At 36.8% G+C, this 16,701-nt stretch overlaps 1 protein-coding gene across 1 annotated transcript in view; it reads right to left on the bottom strand.

Annotated features, from left to right (window-relative positions):
* Nucleotides 1-8,462, bottom strand: part of Pik3r1 (phosphoinositide-3-kinase regulatory subunit 1) — a 138,040-nt gene extending 129,578 nt beyond the window's left edge. The window contains exon 1 of the mRNA XM_087189520.1: nt 8,338-8,462. The gene's annotated coding sequence lies outside the window, so the exon portion shown is untranslated. The remainder of the gene's footprint in view (nt 1-8,337) is intronic.
* Between the last annotated feature and the right edge of the window lie 8,239 nt (nt 8,463-16,701).

Here is a 16,701-nt window from a genome sequence, read left to right on the forward strand (position 1 = left end):
CAATTATAGGTATAGTTAGAGAAAATGCAGTTTTAGAAAAAAAAGGACTCAAAAAAGAGGGAAAGTACAAAAGAAATCAAGAGACATTAAAAATGAGGTGAGGTTATCAGCTAGCCAGAAATGATACCAGGAAGAATGAAGAGATAATATTTGAAAAGAAATGGTTGAAACTGAACAGACTGTAAATTATATAAAAATTGTCAAATTGAATTGGCATCTTCATTAAAAGACTGATTCTTAGATTCAGGCATCCAACAAACCATACACATGTTAAATGGAAATCTACGCTTAGACAATGAGTAAGTGCAGAGGCAAAACAAAAAAGCAAAAATATTTGTTATAGAAAAAGGCAAGTTTACTACAAAAGGAGAATAATTAATTCAACAGTTGATTTCTCAGTAGCTACATGGAAGTGAGAAGATACTGAAATATTATTTTTAAACTGCTAGAGATAAAATAACTGTCATCATAGAATTGTTTGTACATTAAAAACATCATTTAAAAATAGGATAAAATAAAGAACCTTTCATACAAAAATTAAGCGAATTTTCCACCATCGGATCATCACTAAAAGTCTTACATGCCACCTTTCTATGAAGAAGAAAAACTGACTTGAGAAGACCTGAGTTTCAAGGAAAAATAAGCAATGAAATTAACAATTCATTGGTAACTAAACATGAATTACAGAATAAATAATAATGTTCAATTTATGGGATTAAAAATAGAAATGAAATACTTGATTAAGAAAATATGTCCGTGGGAGTGTTATTTAACATTAAAGTATTATGAGATCCTTCTCTTCAGAGTAGAAAGGTTGATTAAATTTAGATTTTTAAAAATGTATAGAAAACATTAAAACTACAAAATAAGCAGAGGAAAAAACCAAAAGAAGAAAAAAAACAAATCTTAAACAGTCCAAAGAAACAAAACAGGGAAAAACTAAACAAAACAGAAAAATCAGGGCAAATAGAATGTTAAAGTAAGAAGTGCAAATTAATTCAAATAAATCAATAATCAATATAGGTGAGGAAAGGTCCTCAATTACAAGGCTATGAAATTGGATTGTTATAAAATATGGCACTTTACAAGAGTCATATTCAACCAAAATTTAAATACAGATAAAGATTATAATCTTAGTCAAAGGATGGAAAACTAGACAATAAGTAGATAACAGAAGAAAGTTAGCTAGAACTGTTTTAATATCAGACATAATAGACTTTAAAGCTAAACGCATTACCAGAAATAAAGGAAATCATTAGATCTTTAAAAAGTTTCAATTTACCAGAAAGATATACCAATTCTAATTCATTTGATCCTATAATAGTACATGAAATAAATATATTATTTATATTTATATAAAAGTAGATAAATATCGGTAAAACTGACAATCCATCATCACATCACATGAGATCTGTGGGTCTCAAACTGCAGTATTCATTAGAATCACCCTCAAGGCATGTTAAAAGACACTGGTCCCACCCTGAGAGCTTCTGATCCAGTAGGTCTGGGGTTAGGCCTGAGAATTTGCATTTCTAGAAAGTTTCCCAATGATGTTGATGCTACTGATTCAAGGGCCACATCATAACAGCCTGCATTCTAGAGTCCTGCACACATGCACCAGTATATATGCATATATATTTGTATGAAGGTTCGTAGTAGCACTTGCCATAAAAGAAAAGTATTAACAGCATCCCATGTGGTAATTCAGAAACTATAAATAACTCACAGTATATTCAGACAATTGGACACTATACAGGGATGACAAAGAATGAACTACAGATACATGTATCAACATGGATACTTCTCAAAAATAATGTCTGAACAAAACAAGAAAATCTCAAAGTAGGATTTCATTAATACAAAACTCAAGGCAAGACAAATTAAGATGTTGTTAAGAGCTACATCTTGATATGAAAAAATCATGAAGAAAAGCAAGAAAATGAATGAGATAGCACTTTCTCTGTGGGGTGAGGATGAGGAGATGTAATCACAGAAAATAATTTCTTAAGCTGAGAAGTATCACTGGGTGCTTATTTTATTATAAGTTGCACATAGAGATATGCATGCTTTTTGTACCTAAGGTGTATTTCTCAATAAGAAATTTGAAAGGTAGTGAAATCAGACTGTGCATGAGTAGAAGCAGTCACTTCCAATGGAAGTGGGCAAGAATAGATTCCACACAGAATTGGGATTGGAGCTATCAGTGGGAGTTTGATCATAAAAGTCCAAAAGGGGGAGGAAGATATTTTCACTTTGGCCTAATGACATAAGCCATAAGAAATAGACCTGTATGGCCAGAGAGAATTCAAGATACAGGATATAGCATGCAGAACAGGCTAGAGAAGTTAAACCAAATTCTTAATTTGATGAATTATGCAAGGACAGAGACTTAAGGAGATAGCACATATGTGACGTACATTCTGACAAAGTGGTCAGGGATGTGGCTACAGCCTGTGTGCAGGAGGAAAATTCAAACACTGTGGTTTACCAGAAACTCTTGGGCAAAAATCTGGCAATGCAATCAGACCCACTACATGGAAAGTGAAACACCTTTTACTTATTAACTTGTATTTTTATTGATGTAATTTGATGAAAAATGTATGAAATTTTAAGCCTGTAACTCTATAAGGTTCACAATAAAAATAACAGTTAATCTTTTCTAACTTTGTCCATTCCTAAATTCTACTACCTAGAGATGACTTTTTTTTTTTTTGGTACCGGGGATCGAACTCAGGTCCTTGAGCTTGGGAGGCAAGTGGCGGAAACACTGAGCTAAATCCCCGGCCCTAGAGACTACTTTTTAACATTTTAGACTCTCCTGGTTTTAACTTGTATTTTTTGAAGAAACATAACTACCCTGAAACTTCTTTTTATTACTATTGTTGTTGTTGTTATATTTTTGTGGCACTGGCAGTTGAAACCAGGGGCTTCACATCGAGTTACATTCTCTAGCCCTTTTAAAATTTTTAAATTTTAGGACAGAGTATTGCTAAATCACTAAGTTGTCCAGACTGGGCTTGAACTTGTAATCCTCCTGCCTCAGTCTCCCAGTGTATTAGGATTACAGGCATTTCCACCACATCCTTAAGCAACTTTTTTATTTAGGCTGATTTTCCCCACTAGATGAGGGTTTAGCTTATTTATAACTACTAACTGTATACTCAACTACACATAAACACTTCTCTATCTTTATTCTCTCAGTGTAAATCTTTCACAGTTTTTGGCTACATCAAAGTATAGTGTTTACATTATTATGATCATGTAAATATTGTTCTCAGCAAAGGCATGTGGCATACTGTGAATACACTTCTTATTTAACTTTTAAATTTTACTGGAGCTAGTTGCTACTTTTATACTTGCAATTTTCTTTTTTTCCCTTAAATTCTTTTATTGGTACATTTTAGGTATACAGTACATTTACATTTCTCATTGGGAATTTGTACCTTTACATGATGTATCTTGGTTCTTATTTTTTCCCCATTCCCTGTCCTCTCTTTACCCCCTGCATCCTTCCTTATTTACAAAGACTTTGTTTCCATTCTTTCCTTTTCTCATAATTTTTCCTTCCCTTCTTTCCTTTCCCCTTCCCTTCCCACTTCCCTTATCCCTTTGGACCTTTGCTTCCTATTTCACATTATCAATTATTCATTTTAATCATTTTAATCCTTATTTATACTTTCAGTTTCTCACACCAGAGAAATTATTCGTATACTTGCAATTTTCTACAAACTTATCCATGAACTCCAGGTCTTTAAAATGTCCCTCAATAGGGTCAAATTCAACTATTAATTTCCATGTTCTCCCCCCTCACACACACACATTTACCTTGGAATATCCATCTCCTTGTTCCAGGATGGCTTTCTACAGTGTTGTTATCGTGCTTGCTTCGGCAGCACATATACTAAAGTGTTGTTATCCCAGGAATTTACTCACTTCCATTGTAGAAATTCTCATGACCTCCTTTTTTTCTCTGTTGGATACCATCTTCCTCTTTCTATGTGCCTAGAGTGTGGCCGGCCTGTCACAGGGTAGGCCTTTGTGTACACAAGGCCCATCTGGTTCTTTAGGGAGCCCCAAATGCTAGTTATCTTTAAGTCTTATCTCTTGGGTCATCAGCTGTCTCAAAGAAGACTATTCATTCAGTTGCCTGATGGTAGATATGTGTGTAGCAGACTGGCAGCTAGGGTTTGGGCCACTTTGGCTGTGTCATGAAAAGGCCCTGGGGAGAAGAGCAGGTTTACTTTTCAGTATACAGAAATTTCCTTATTCTCTTTTCAATAAACAGCCTTACTATCACCTTCAAATGCTTGGGGTCTACAAAGCAGTCCTTTCCATTCTAAATGGATGAGGATTGAAAGCCATAAAACTATCAAGATCATAAAAGGGAAAAAAGATTATAAAAGGGATAAATCAATGAAATTTTATAGTCAATAAATATTTATTGAGTTCCTAATTTGAACAAGGCATTGGGTTAGAAATTGAGTGAGTGCATTGCTTTTTACCAAATTTCTTGGAATTGTAATCTACTGTGAGGAAGAGAGTGATGTTTGTACATATCTCAGAAATTTGTAATGACATGCAGACTTTTGAAATTCATTATTTCAGAAAGGTCTGGGCTAAATATGGAAATCATTTTTTAAAAGATAAAGAAAAGTTCACAAATGCCAGCTTCATCAATAGAATCTAAAATGCTTTAGAAGCATTTCTAACCTCTGAGACTATTGGCAAAGAGAACAAACCCATCTTTCAACAGTTTTGGTGGTAGCAGGAGGTATGTTCCTGGAATACTATCTGCAGTGCTTGGGACCTACTAAATTCTAGTTTGATGATGTATGCCTTCTATGGGCAAGCCCATCAGAAGGTATTCTTTATATTATTCAAATAATGTGGAATAGAACGATTTTTTTTTTTTTTTTTGGTACCAGGGATCAAACTCAGGACCTTGCGCTTGCCAGACAGGCACAGTGCCACTGAGCTAAATACCCGGCCCTAGAATGATCTTCGTAGACCAGCATTCTCACTCTGTAGCCTGTGGGTCACTGGATGACTGTAAGGTCAAAACTAGTTTTTAGAATAATGCTGACATTATTGGCCTTTTCCACTGGAGTATTTGCACCAATGGTGTTTGTGGTTTAGTGTCAACCCAGAGAGCAGCAGGCCACTATACTAGCAGGCACTGTAGTAGGGGAAAAATTTCACTTAAGAATGTCTTTGATAATCTTATTAAGTCTCAAGTACACTTAAAGTACACCTTAAAATATTCTGTGTTGTAAAATGGGACGTGCACCTCAAATACTGCGGCATGCAGTAGAATGGTTAGGTTGGGGGAAAGTAGATGTTTAATTGAATGAGATACAAGCTAAGTAGCCATTTTTCACAAAATGTGTGTGCATGTGCGTGTGCATGTGCGTGTGTGTGTGTGTGTGTGTGTTTACTTGAAGGAATGACTGACAAATTATGGTTATTCATACTTGAGTATTTGTTAGATGTTTTCTCAAAAATCAAAGAAGTCAGTCTGTCATTTCAAGGGAAACAACTAGCAATATTTGTTGCCAATGATAAAATTCAAGATTCCAAGTGAAAATTTGAACTTTAGAAAATGATCCCCTGCTGTGAGTTTGAGAGTATCCCAGAACTTGTGAGCTTGCTGATGAGACCGGGAGTGATGTTGACAACTGTGGTTGTCCTTGGTATTACAATAATAGGCCTGAGGTACAGCTCCTTGGTAGAGCATTTGCCTCAGATGTGTGGGGCCTGGGTTCAATCCCCAGCACAAGAAAATTAAAATAATAAAATGTATCAAATTTTGGCAGAACAAAGCTCACTAAACCAGAATTTTCCAGATAACCAATGTACAGGTAAGAGATTTATTCAAAGTAAAAGACACAATTTTTATTTGACAAAGCAACATTTAAGAAATTACTACTTGGTGAACTTAAAGAAAAATGTCTATAACAACTTTAAAAGGCTATTAAAATACTGCCCCATTTTCTACTACATATCAATATACGGAATTGTCTTTATAAACTTCAACCAAGACAACCTGAGCCAAATGAAAGAAGTAGATGTGTGGAAATCCAACAGTTTCCTATTAAATCAGGCATCAAAGATACAGTGCAATAATGCTACTCTTTTCACTGTTTTTTTAAAAAAATTAAGTCAATTTTTATTAAATCAAGAGTGGTTCCCAGTTTCAGATGATATTGCCATCCCCCAGGAACTCTTGGCAGTATCTGTAGATATTTGCTCTTGTCACTTTATGTGGAGGTGGGGTTGAGGGACTACTCGCATTTAATGAGTATAAGTCAGACACATTGCTGATCATCCTCTAGCACACAGGAAAACTTGACATTACCCAGCAAAATCATTAATAGTGCCGAGGCTGAGACCTAGTTGTGAGACAATAGTTGTGGTGACCCTATGGCACGCATGTTGTAGCAGGCTGTTTGTTATCATTTAAAGTTCTAAAAGGTTCGTCATCACTACCCCAGAATAAATTATAGCAAGAGATATAAAAGCTACCTACTAAAACAAGACACCAAAGCCAAACCACCAAAGTGTATGAATCCAAAATACCACAGTTTTAGATCAAGAGATGTATGAATCAACATAGGACAGTAGGTTCAAGCCATTAGAATTATTTTCTGATTTACCAGTGGAACAGTCTCTTTTTCTAAAGGAACAGTTTTTCTTTATTCTATAAGGCCATGTTTTGAGCTCTAGTTCATCATTAAAGCTAGCATTTTTTTAGAAGTTCATCCTGCTTCATACTCAACATATAACTCACATTCACATTATATATCTGCACCTGTGTTTCTGAATACAAAGCAAATTAGAGGCCAGGGAGCCTAGATGGGAAACACAGGACACAGTAATAAGGACCTTGTGCTCCAGGTTTGGACTCTAGGCAATGACCCAGGGTTCCTCAATCATTCCTAAAATATGAAACATAAATAATTAGTGTTGTGGTTTTAAAATGTAATACTAGAATAAGCTGGGTATGGTGGCATATACCTGTAATCCCAGCACTTGGGAGGCTGATACAGGAGGACTGCCACAAGTTTGAGGCCAGCCTGGGATATATGGTGTGACCCTACCTCAAAAAAAAAAAAAAAAAAGGAGTGCTAAAGTTATAGAGCATTAGTTAATATTTTTGGACAGATTATGACACCATTTCGATAAAAAGGAATTGCAAAACCCCTTGAATTTGACAGTAGATGAGATCATCCTACCAGTCAACTGGTCATACTTGGTGTCGTGGGTTGAATTGTGTCCCCCTTTTCCCTCTACCCCTCTCCCCCTCTCCAAATATGTCAAAGTCCTATTGTGACCTGATTTGGAAATTGGGTCTTTGGAGATGCAAAGGAGCTAAGATGAGGTCATACTGAATTGGAATGGCTTCTAAACCCAAACATTGGGGTGTTTCTAAGGGTAAAGAGATTTGGAGACACATAGAGGGAAGAAGAGTATTGAAGACAGAAGCAGAGATTGGAGTGACACAGCTGCTAGCCAAACGCTGGGCAGAGGCGAGGGGGCATGGCCCTGCCAATGCCTTAATTTTGGACTTCTAGAGTTGCGTGACAATAAGTTTGTTGTTTCAAGACACCCAGTGTGTGGTACTTTGTTACAGCAGCCTGGGAAACTACAACACCTATCAGTCTATACCAAAGTCTCTTCTTCAAATATCTTGTAGGTGGCTTAATGGCCTTGGACTGAGAGAATCCAATGAGGAGGTGCTCACTCCTAACAGAATAGGCAGATGCATGGCTGGGTGGCTCTAAAAGCTATAAAGCTCCTCCTTACATAATGAGCAGACAGACTTTGTGCCTGGTGGCTTAAGGTGATTTATTTATTTATTTATTTATTTATTTATTTATTTATTGGTACCGGGGATCAAACTCATGACCCTGCACTTGCAAGGCAGGCGACGGAACCACTGAGCCAAACCCCTAGCCCAAGGTGTTTTATTTTTAATTAACCACCAGTCTAGAATTCTGTTGTCTACAACACATACCAGGATGTACTTTGGGAAGTAGATCACTGAAGATTCATCTCATTCAAAGGCAGAAAGTGAGAACCCAAAAGATGAAATCACTACCTCATGTACTCATCATCTTCAGAGCAGGGAGGTAGCACAAAGGTGTGAAGTTGCCTCATGGGCACACAGGGAGCCAGGATGTATCAGTCAGAATTTATTAGAGAAATAGATTAACACAAGATATAGAAATATATATGAATTTATAAGATTGGCCACCCACAGAGTCAGATGAGGAAGAGTGCAGAGGATCTGTCTGCACACTGGGGATAGAAGGATTCAGTTGAAGACCTGGAGCTCACCTCAGTGTCCCCTGCAAGTCTGTATCAGGAAGCTGATAGGTCTGCAGTGGAAGGCTGAAGAGTCTAGGCTGGAAGACTGAAGGATCGGAGCCGCAAGCCCAAGAGTCTGCGCTGGAAGCCAGGAGATGACGTGCAAGGCAAGACTGAGATCCTCTGAAGGAACAGAATTAGCAGCTTCCTTCCTCATTTTCCCTTTATAACATGGGGGCGGTGCCCTAGGGTAGAACTTCCACGCCCTAGGGTGTGGATTTGCTGAGCCGATGTTGCTAAGCTTCTTTTAATCAAACTTGTCAAATTGACATAATCAATCAACCATCACACAGGGCTTCTGGGAATGAGAGGGAGTGGGTGATACTGCAGATAATTTGAATTCAGTTTTAACAGTTTGCAGAGGAAATTAGGCCCACAGGGTGGGGGCTCAGTTTACACAAAAAGGAAAGCAATAGTTTACGCATCACAAAGTTAGTAGTAGAAATGGAGTTGATTATGCGCAGAGCCTGCAAGGGTTTCCTGACTTTCAAGCTGAGGGCTCATCTGAGCACAGCATTGAAAAACCCATCACTCATCCCACTGTACACTGACCCTTTCCAGGGGAGCTTTTTACAAGGTGTTGAATAAATACTCACAAATTAGCTCACTCTCCTGCCATTGTGTGTTCTTTCAGAGCAATTGAAATTGCATTTGTTATAAATTCGTTCAGTATTCACGTCGGTGATGCATATATTTCAAAATACTCAGCTGCAATTTGGATCTAATTAGTTGACACTTTGAGTACTGCCAAAAGTTTTTTTATTGAGGAGCGGATTGGCTGTTTCAACAACAAATTCTTAAAAACATCTGTAGAATAAAGCCAACTGACAAAAATATTTATGTTACAGTTTTCAGCTGTGACATAAGGGGACATTCCATCTTGTGTGCTTTGCATTTATTGCAAGAATTTTGGCCACAAGGATGCTCTGTGAATGGGCTTTCCTCTCGATCATCTTGTCTTTCCTTTCTTCATTGGTTCAAATCTACAAGGTGTTTCAGATGGAAAATGTAGTAGTGTGATGGGACACTTTGTTTTACATCTCAACATCTCACTGTCTATAGGTAAAAACAAAAAGCAAGAATGATAGCCACATCAGAAATCATTTTAGATGCTGACAAGAGAGCAGATGTTGGCTAATTATGATGAATGTGTTGAAGAAGATGATGTTGAAAATAACAGCAACTAACAATTATATGGTACTTCCTATGTCTGATCATTGTTTACACCAGCAACAAATTCTCATTTGGTCCTCTCAAGAACTCTGTGGGGGTAGGCAGGTGTGTGTTATCTCCATCTTAAAGATGAGAAAACTGAGGTTCAGGGAGGTTAAGTGACTTACCTAAGGTTTTGGAGCTAATAAGTTGGGGGCTAGTATTTGAAGCCAGTTGTACCTAACACATCCCATGCTATTAATTACTATGTTATATAGACTACTTGCTTTAGGAAGCAGCACCTGAGGTATGCAGTAGAAATTCATATTTCTACTATGTATCCTGGCTCCTATATTCTGCACTGCTATAGTGCTATTCTTCGGTGACTATTACACTCATTTAGATAAGAGTCAAACTTGCCTTTCCAATGAAAGAATCGTAACACAAAGTGAAAATACGGTCCTCTATATGTAGTCACAGAGACAGCAGTTCTTAGGGAAATGTGCCCTTCTAGGGCAGCATCCTCTAGCAATGGATGATAAAAACCTAAGCTGAAGTCAGGTCCAGAGGTTTAAGCCTGTAATCCCAGCTATTTGGGAGCTGAGGCAGGAGGGTGAAAATTTAAGGCCATTCTGGGGCAATTTAGTGAGACCCTATCTCAAAAAAATAAAAAGGGCTGGGTTAGAGAGACCTTGCCTAGCATGAGCAAGGCCCTGGGTTTAGGCCCTGCTAATCCTGATTGAAAGAAAGAAAGAGAAACAAAACAACAAACAAAACAAAGCCAGTCATTTCAGCCACTTACCCCACCTCAACACACAATTTTTGTTTAATTCCATATTTGAATGTGGGTCTAATTTTGTCTAGATAATTGTTTCAGGTGTAGTTTTTGACATCTATAAGACATAGATCCATTTCTAAAAATCTGATAATTTGATTGCTCCATTGCAACCCCTCAGGATCTGAGCTGAGGGTCAGACTCCAAGGTACCTAGTAGAGTTACACCATCAGGTTCAATTACTGTACCAGCTTCACCCCTCATTAGCTGAGTGTGGATAGATTTTAAAATGCCTTTATGCTTTTGCTTCATTCTCTTAAGACAGAGATAACTTACATAGAGATGTTGAACAGATTAATTTAATTCATAGGTATAAACCCCATGGAATCACACTAAACATATACTAAGGATTAAGTATTAGCTATCATCATCGTCATCATCCTCATCATTGTTGTCATTTCATAGTCATCATTTCTCAGCCTTCTGTAGAAATCTAAGTGTTTGCTCCCTGCCATAAACTTTATTTTCAGTATAGAAAACTAAATGGTCGCAGTGATTTCATTTGCATCCCAAAACTTCCTTAGGGAAATTATAATACACGTTAGGACTTTAATTATTATCTATGTGTGTACTCAACAGCAATAATTTTTTTCCTTAAATTCTTTTATTGGTACATTTTAGGTATACAATACGTTTACATTTATCATTGGGTGCTTGTACTTGTACATGATGTATCTTGGTTCTTTGTTTTTCCCCACTAGCTGTATGCCCTTCACCCTCTCCACCCTTCCCAATTTACATAGACTTTGTTTCCATTTTTTTTCTTGTCTCATAATTTTTCCTTTCCCTACTTTCCTTTCCCTTTCCCCTCCTGCCATCCCTACCCCTTTGGACCTTTTCTTCCTATTTCAAGTTATCAATTATTCATTTTAATCATTTTAATCCTTATTTACACTTTCAGTTTCTCACACTAGAGAAACTATTCAGTATTTACATGTGTGTCCTATTTATTTCACTTAAGAGGATGGCCTCAATATGCATCCATTTAGCTATAAATGACTCTAGTTTCTCATTCTTTATGGCTGAGCAGTACTCTATTTTATAAAAAACTCACATCTTCTTTATCCAGTTTCCAGTTGATGGGCACTTGGGCTGTTTCCAAGCTTTAGGTATTACAAATTGTGCCGCTATAAACATGGGTGAACATATATTGCTGTGGTATGATTCTTTTAATTCTTTTTTTTTTTTGGTACTGGGGATCGAACTTGGGACCTTGAACTTACAAGGCAGGCGCCGGAACCACTGAGCTAAATCCCCAGCCCCTGATTCTTTTAATTCTTTGGGGAAGATACCCAGCAGGGGAATAGCTGGGTCAAATGGGACCTCTAGCCCTAGTTCTTTGAGGTATCTCCATACTGATTTCCACAGTGGTTGCACCAGTCTGCACTCCCACCAACAATGGAGAAGGGTTCCTTTCAACAGGAATAATTTTTAACATAATGTCATGGGTCATAGATATTTCAAAAATCTTATTTTTATGAAATTATCTTTCTGAGAAGTAATCAATTGAGAAGTTTGTTTTTTAAAAAGTTACTTCTGGCTACAAATAATGTACATAAATCATATAACATAAGGGCTGGCATACTCAAATGTCATTGTCACTACTGTTCAGGTAACAGCTTCATTTCTGTTTTGTGGTTCTTATCAACACTTTATTCCACAGATTACTTTTCTGTTGCAGATTATAAGAATTTGCTAGATGCAGAGGGGCAGAGGCCCCCAGTGCCAAGGAGTTAAGCCTTTCAGGCTACCACACCATTAACCCCAGAGCTGAGGAGCAGAGACCCACATTGAATAGCTGAGCCCTTTGGGCCCCTGTACCACTGCCCCCAGCACAGAGGTGCAGAGGCCCCAGTGCTGAGGTGAGCCTTTTGGGATGCTATACCACTATCCCCAGTGCCAAGGAGCACAGGCCCCCGGCATAAAGGAGGTGAGCCTTTTGGGCTGCTTATCACCACCCCCAGTGTGAGGAGCAGAGCCCACAACCAGTGCTGAGGAGGTGAGCCTTTTGGGTTGCCATACCAATCCTCCTACTGCCAAGGAGCAGAGCCTCCCCACCCCAGTGCCCAGGAGGTAAGCCTCACCAGTGCCAGAAGTCCACCCCCTATGGAAATGAGAAGACACTTAAACAAGTCTCAAAAACAGATTTCCAGATCACCTAAAGCAACCACAAAGGGAAATGAGATGGAACAATCTGATACTCAAACACCTAGACTCCCTGAACTGGCAACAAAAGAGGATCTGGAAAAAATGAAATCAGAAATAATTTCTCACATAACAGCAGAGATTGTGCCCATACTGCAAGACAAGATTAATAAGTCTAGAGGGGACACAGATTAAAAAAATAGAGGAGCAGAGGAACATGATGGAATCTCAACATAGGAAACAAATGGAATCCATACAACAGAGGCAAACAGATTTCTAGGAGACTAAAAACTCCACTGAAGTTTACACAGCACAATGAACCAAGGTGAGGACAGAGTTACAGATATAGAATATAAGATTGTGATTAGTGACCAGGAAAAGAAAAATTTCTAAAAATAGTAAGGGATCACGAGAAATCAATCCAGCAGCTGCTAGACGATGCAAAGAAGAATAACATAAGACTGATTGGAGTCAATGAAGAAAGAGGAGAGAGTGAAGACAACATAAAAAAAACTGTTCAGAAAAGTAATGGCAGAAAACTTCCCAAGCAGGTGAAAAGAACTTGACTTACAGATAAGTGAGGCATATAGGACTCCAAATTGCCTTGATCAAAAAAAATCTATACATAGGCATATAATAGTTAAGATTCCAGAAACCCAACAGAAGAACAAAATTCTATAAGCAGTGAGAGAAAAGAAACAAATCACATACAAAGGAAAGCCCATTAGAATCACAGCAGACTGCTCAATGCAAACCCTTAAAGCAAGAAGAGCCTGGAGTGACATATTTCAAGCTCTAAAGGAAAACAGCCTCCAACCCAGATTGATGTACCCTGCAAAACTATCTTTCAAAATTGATGGAGAAACAAGATACTTTCATGATAAAGGGCACCTCAGGAACTTCATGAATATCAAACTGGCACTCCAAAAAATTTTAGACAATACCCTAGGAAAAGACAAGGAAGATCACAACCCCAGGAAACCCAGCAGAATGAATCCATTGGGTGTGACAAATTAAATGCAAAGGAGGAGAATCCAGCAAAAAGAAAAAGTCATGGCAAGGCTTTTAAAACTTTTAACTTCACCTCCCTAATGAGTGTATAATTCAATCTTGTTATTGTAGTATTTTTCTGATTCTAGAGTTGCACAGCTTTCCTTGTGCTATACTGGCTATTTATCATCTTCTGTCTACTTTTTAACTGGGTTGTCTATTGATGAGCTGTAAGAGTTCTTTATATATTCTGGTCATAGGTTATATGCATTGTATATATGGTCTGTTTAAGGACTACTTTTCATTTTAATGATGTCATTTAAAGTTCTAAATTTTGATAGAATCTCATGTATCAATTTTTTTCTTTTATACATCATGGTTTTTGTATCCCACATAGTTTTTGCCTACCCTAAATTCATAAACATTTTCCCTTATAATTTCTTCTTAAAGTTTTATACTTTTAGGCTTTCTTATTTAGGTTCATAGATCCCTTCAAGTTATTTTCATGTATGGAAATAAAGGGTTGAGGTTAATTTTTTATATAAAGATACCAGGTGTTCTAGTGCCATTTGTTGAAAACACTCTCTCTTCCTTGGCTCTTGAATTGAGTTTATATTCTATAAAATGCTAATGTTAACTAATCTTTCAAAAGTCAGTGGACCATATATGTGTGGTTCTACTTCTAGATTCTCTGTTTTATGCAAATGATCCATATGTCTTTCCTTACACCAACACTGCCTTGATTGCTGTAGCTTTAGAAAAAGTCTTAAAATTAGGTACTAAACGTCTTCTAACACTGTTTTATGTCTTTTTTTTTTAACTTTTCTAGGTCCTTTGTACTCCTACATAATTTTTAAATTTCAATATCCAGTTCTTCATTTATAGCAAGTATACACAGACCTGAATTTTTATATATACCTTGTGTTTTCTAATCCTGCTAAATTAAAAAATAAGTTCTAAGGGGTCCTAGAGATTTCTTAGTATTTTCTCTGTAGATGATCATTTCATCTACATGTAAAGATTTTCCTTCTACCTTGCCAATCCTATCCTAATTGTGTTATTTCATTGCCAGACTATTTTGGTGGGGCCTAGGTTTCAAAGTTTAATGGCTAGATAAAGAGTAAGCATATCTGCCCTTGTTCCCAACCTTAAGGAGAAAGCATTGTATTTTCTCCATTCATATAATGCATTCTTGCTGGAAGTATGGAGTACATGTCTTCAATCTATTGAGAAAGTTCTGTTCTACTTCTAGTCTCCTGATAGCTTTTACCATGAACAGCTGTAGAATTTAGTCCAATACTTTTTCTCCAACTAGTGACAGGATCATATGGCTTTTTCCTTTCCTCTGTTAAAATGATGACTTTTGGGGGTGGATCTTCCAATGCTGAGCCAACACTGACATCCCTATAACAAAACCACTTTCTACATCCTGCCAGATCTGACTTCTAATAGTTTGTTTTGTTAAACAAATTTCTATCTATGTTCATACTTTTTTCTTCTATTATGTTTATCAAGTTTTAGGATTAGCACAATGTTTATTTCCTAAAATGAGGGGAGAAGTGTTCCTTCTTTTTTTCTGCTTTAATTGTTTGATATAATTTATCAGTTAAAATGTATATGAGGCTCCTGTTGTCATGTAGGTAGGTTTTCAAGCTAGGAATATACTTTCTTTAATAGGTGCTATTCAAATTTTATATTTTCCTCCAGAGTTAGTTTCATTAATTTGTCTTCCAAGGTACTTCTTAGAAGTTGTTAAATTTATTTCAAAAAAGATTTTTATAATATGCTTTCTATATCCTTTTAAATTCTGTAAAATCTGTGGAAATGTCTCATAGATCTTGATATTGTAATTTAAAAATATATAATTGATATTGTGTAATAGGAAGAAAAGGTCTAAAGGAGCAGGGGAAGTGGGAGGGATAGGAGAAAGGAAAAAAGGGAAAAGAAAACATATGAGAAGAGGAAAAAAATGGAAACAAAGTCTTTGCAAATAGGGAAGGGTGGAGGGGTGAAGGGAGGGCAGGGGAAGGGGAAAAAAAAGAACCAAGATACTCATGTAATGGTACAAGACCCTAATGATGAATGTAACTGTATTTTATATCAAAAAATGCACCAATAAACTGAATGGGAAAAAAAAGCACCTGATCTAACTCATAGAAAAAAAATTGATGGAGAAATAAGATACTTTCATGACAAAGTACACCTCTGGAAATTCATGAATATCAAACCAGCACTCCAAAAAAATTTTAGACAATATCCTAGGAAAAGACAATGAGGATCACAAACCCTGGGAAGGCCAGCAGAATGAATCCATTGAGCATGACAAGAAATTAAATATAAAGGGGGAGAATCCAACAAAAAGAAAAGGTCATGACAATGATAAGTCAATACGTATCAGTTATAGCTGTCAATGTTAATGGTCTCAATTCACCAATCAAAAGAAATAAACTGGCAGAATGGGTCAAGAAGCAAGTTCCAACAGTATGCTCCATTCAAGAAATACATAATTCAAAAAGAAACTCATAAACTGAATGTTAAAGTGTTGAAAAAACAATACTCCATGTGACAGGAACCCCTAAAAAAGTAGGAGTAGCTATCCTCTTTGCAGATTAAGTGGATTTCAAACCAATGCTGATTAAGAGAGACAATTAAAGACACTACATCCTTGTAAAGGGAACAATCCAAGAGGAAGAGATAACAATCATAAACATATATGCACCAAACAGTAGTGCACCCAACTATATAAAACATGAAAAATCAAATAAGCAAATAATACAATAGTAGTGAGGGACTACAATACCCCACTGTCACAGACAGATCAACTGGACAAAACATAATGACATACTAGAACTCAAACACTTGAACAAATGAACTTAAAAGATGTTTAAAGAGTATTCCACCCCACAAAATCTGAATACACATTCTTCTCAGCTGCACTTGGGTTGTTTTCCAAAATAGACTACATACTAACTCATAAAACATATTTAAGTAAGTGCAAAGGAATTGAAGTTATCCCCTGCATATTATCAGACCACAGTGCAATGAAACTGGAGATCAATAGCTAAAGAAACAGCAAGAATTTCATAAACACATGGATATTGAACAACACACTTCTGATAACCAGTGGGTCACAGAGGAAATTAAAGAAGAAATCAGATAGTTCCTTCAATTAAAAGACAATGACAATACAACATATTGGAATCTATGGCACA

Source organism: Heterocephalus glaber, unplaced genomic scaffold, assembly GCF_053883595.1.
Source record: "Heterocephalus glaber isolate CG9 unplaced genomic scaffold, H.glaber_assembly_v1.0 deba00001543, whole genome shotgun sequence".
Taxonomy (NCBI): Eukaryota; Metazoa; Chordata; class Mammalia; order Rodentia; family Bathyergidae; genus Heterocephalus; species Heterocephalus glaber.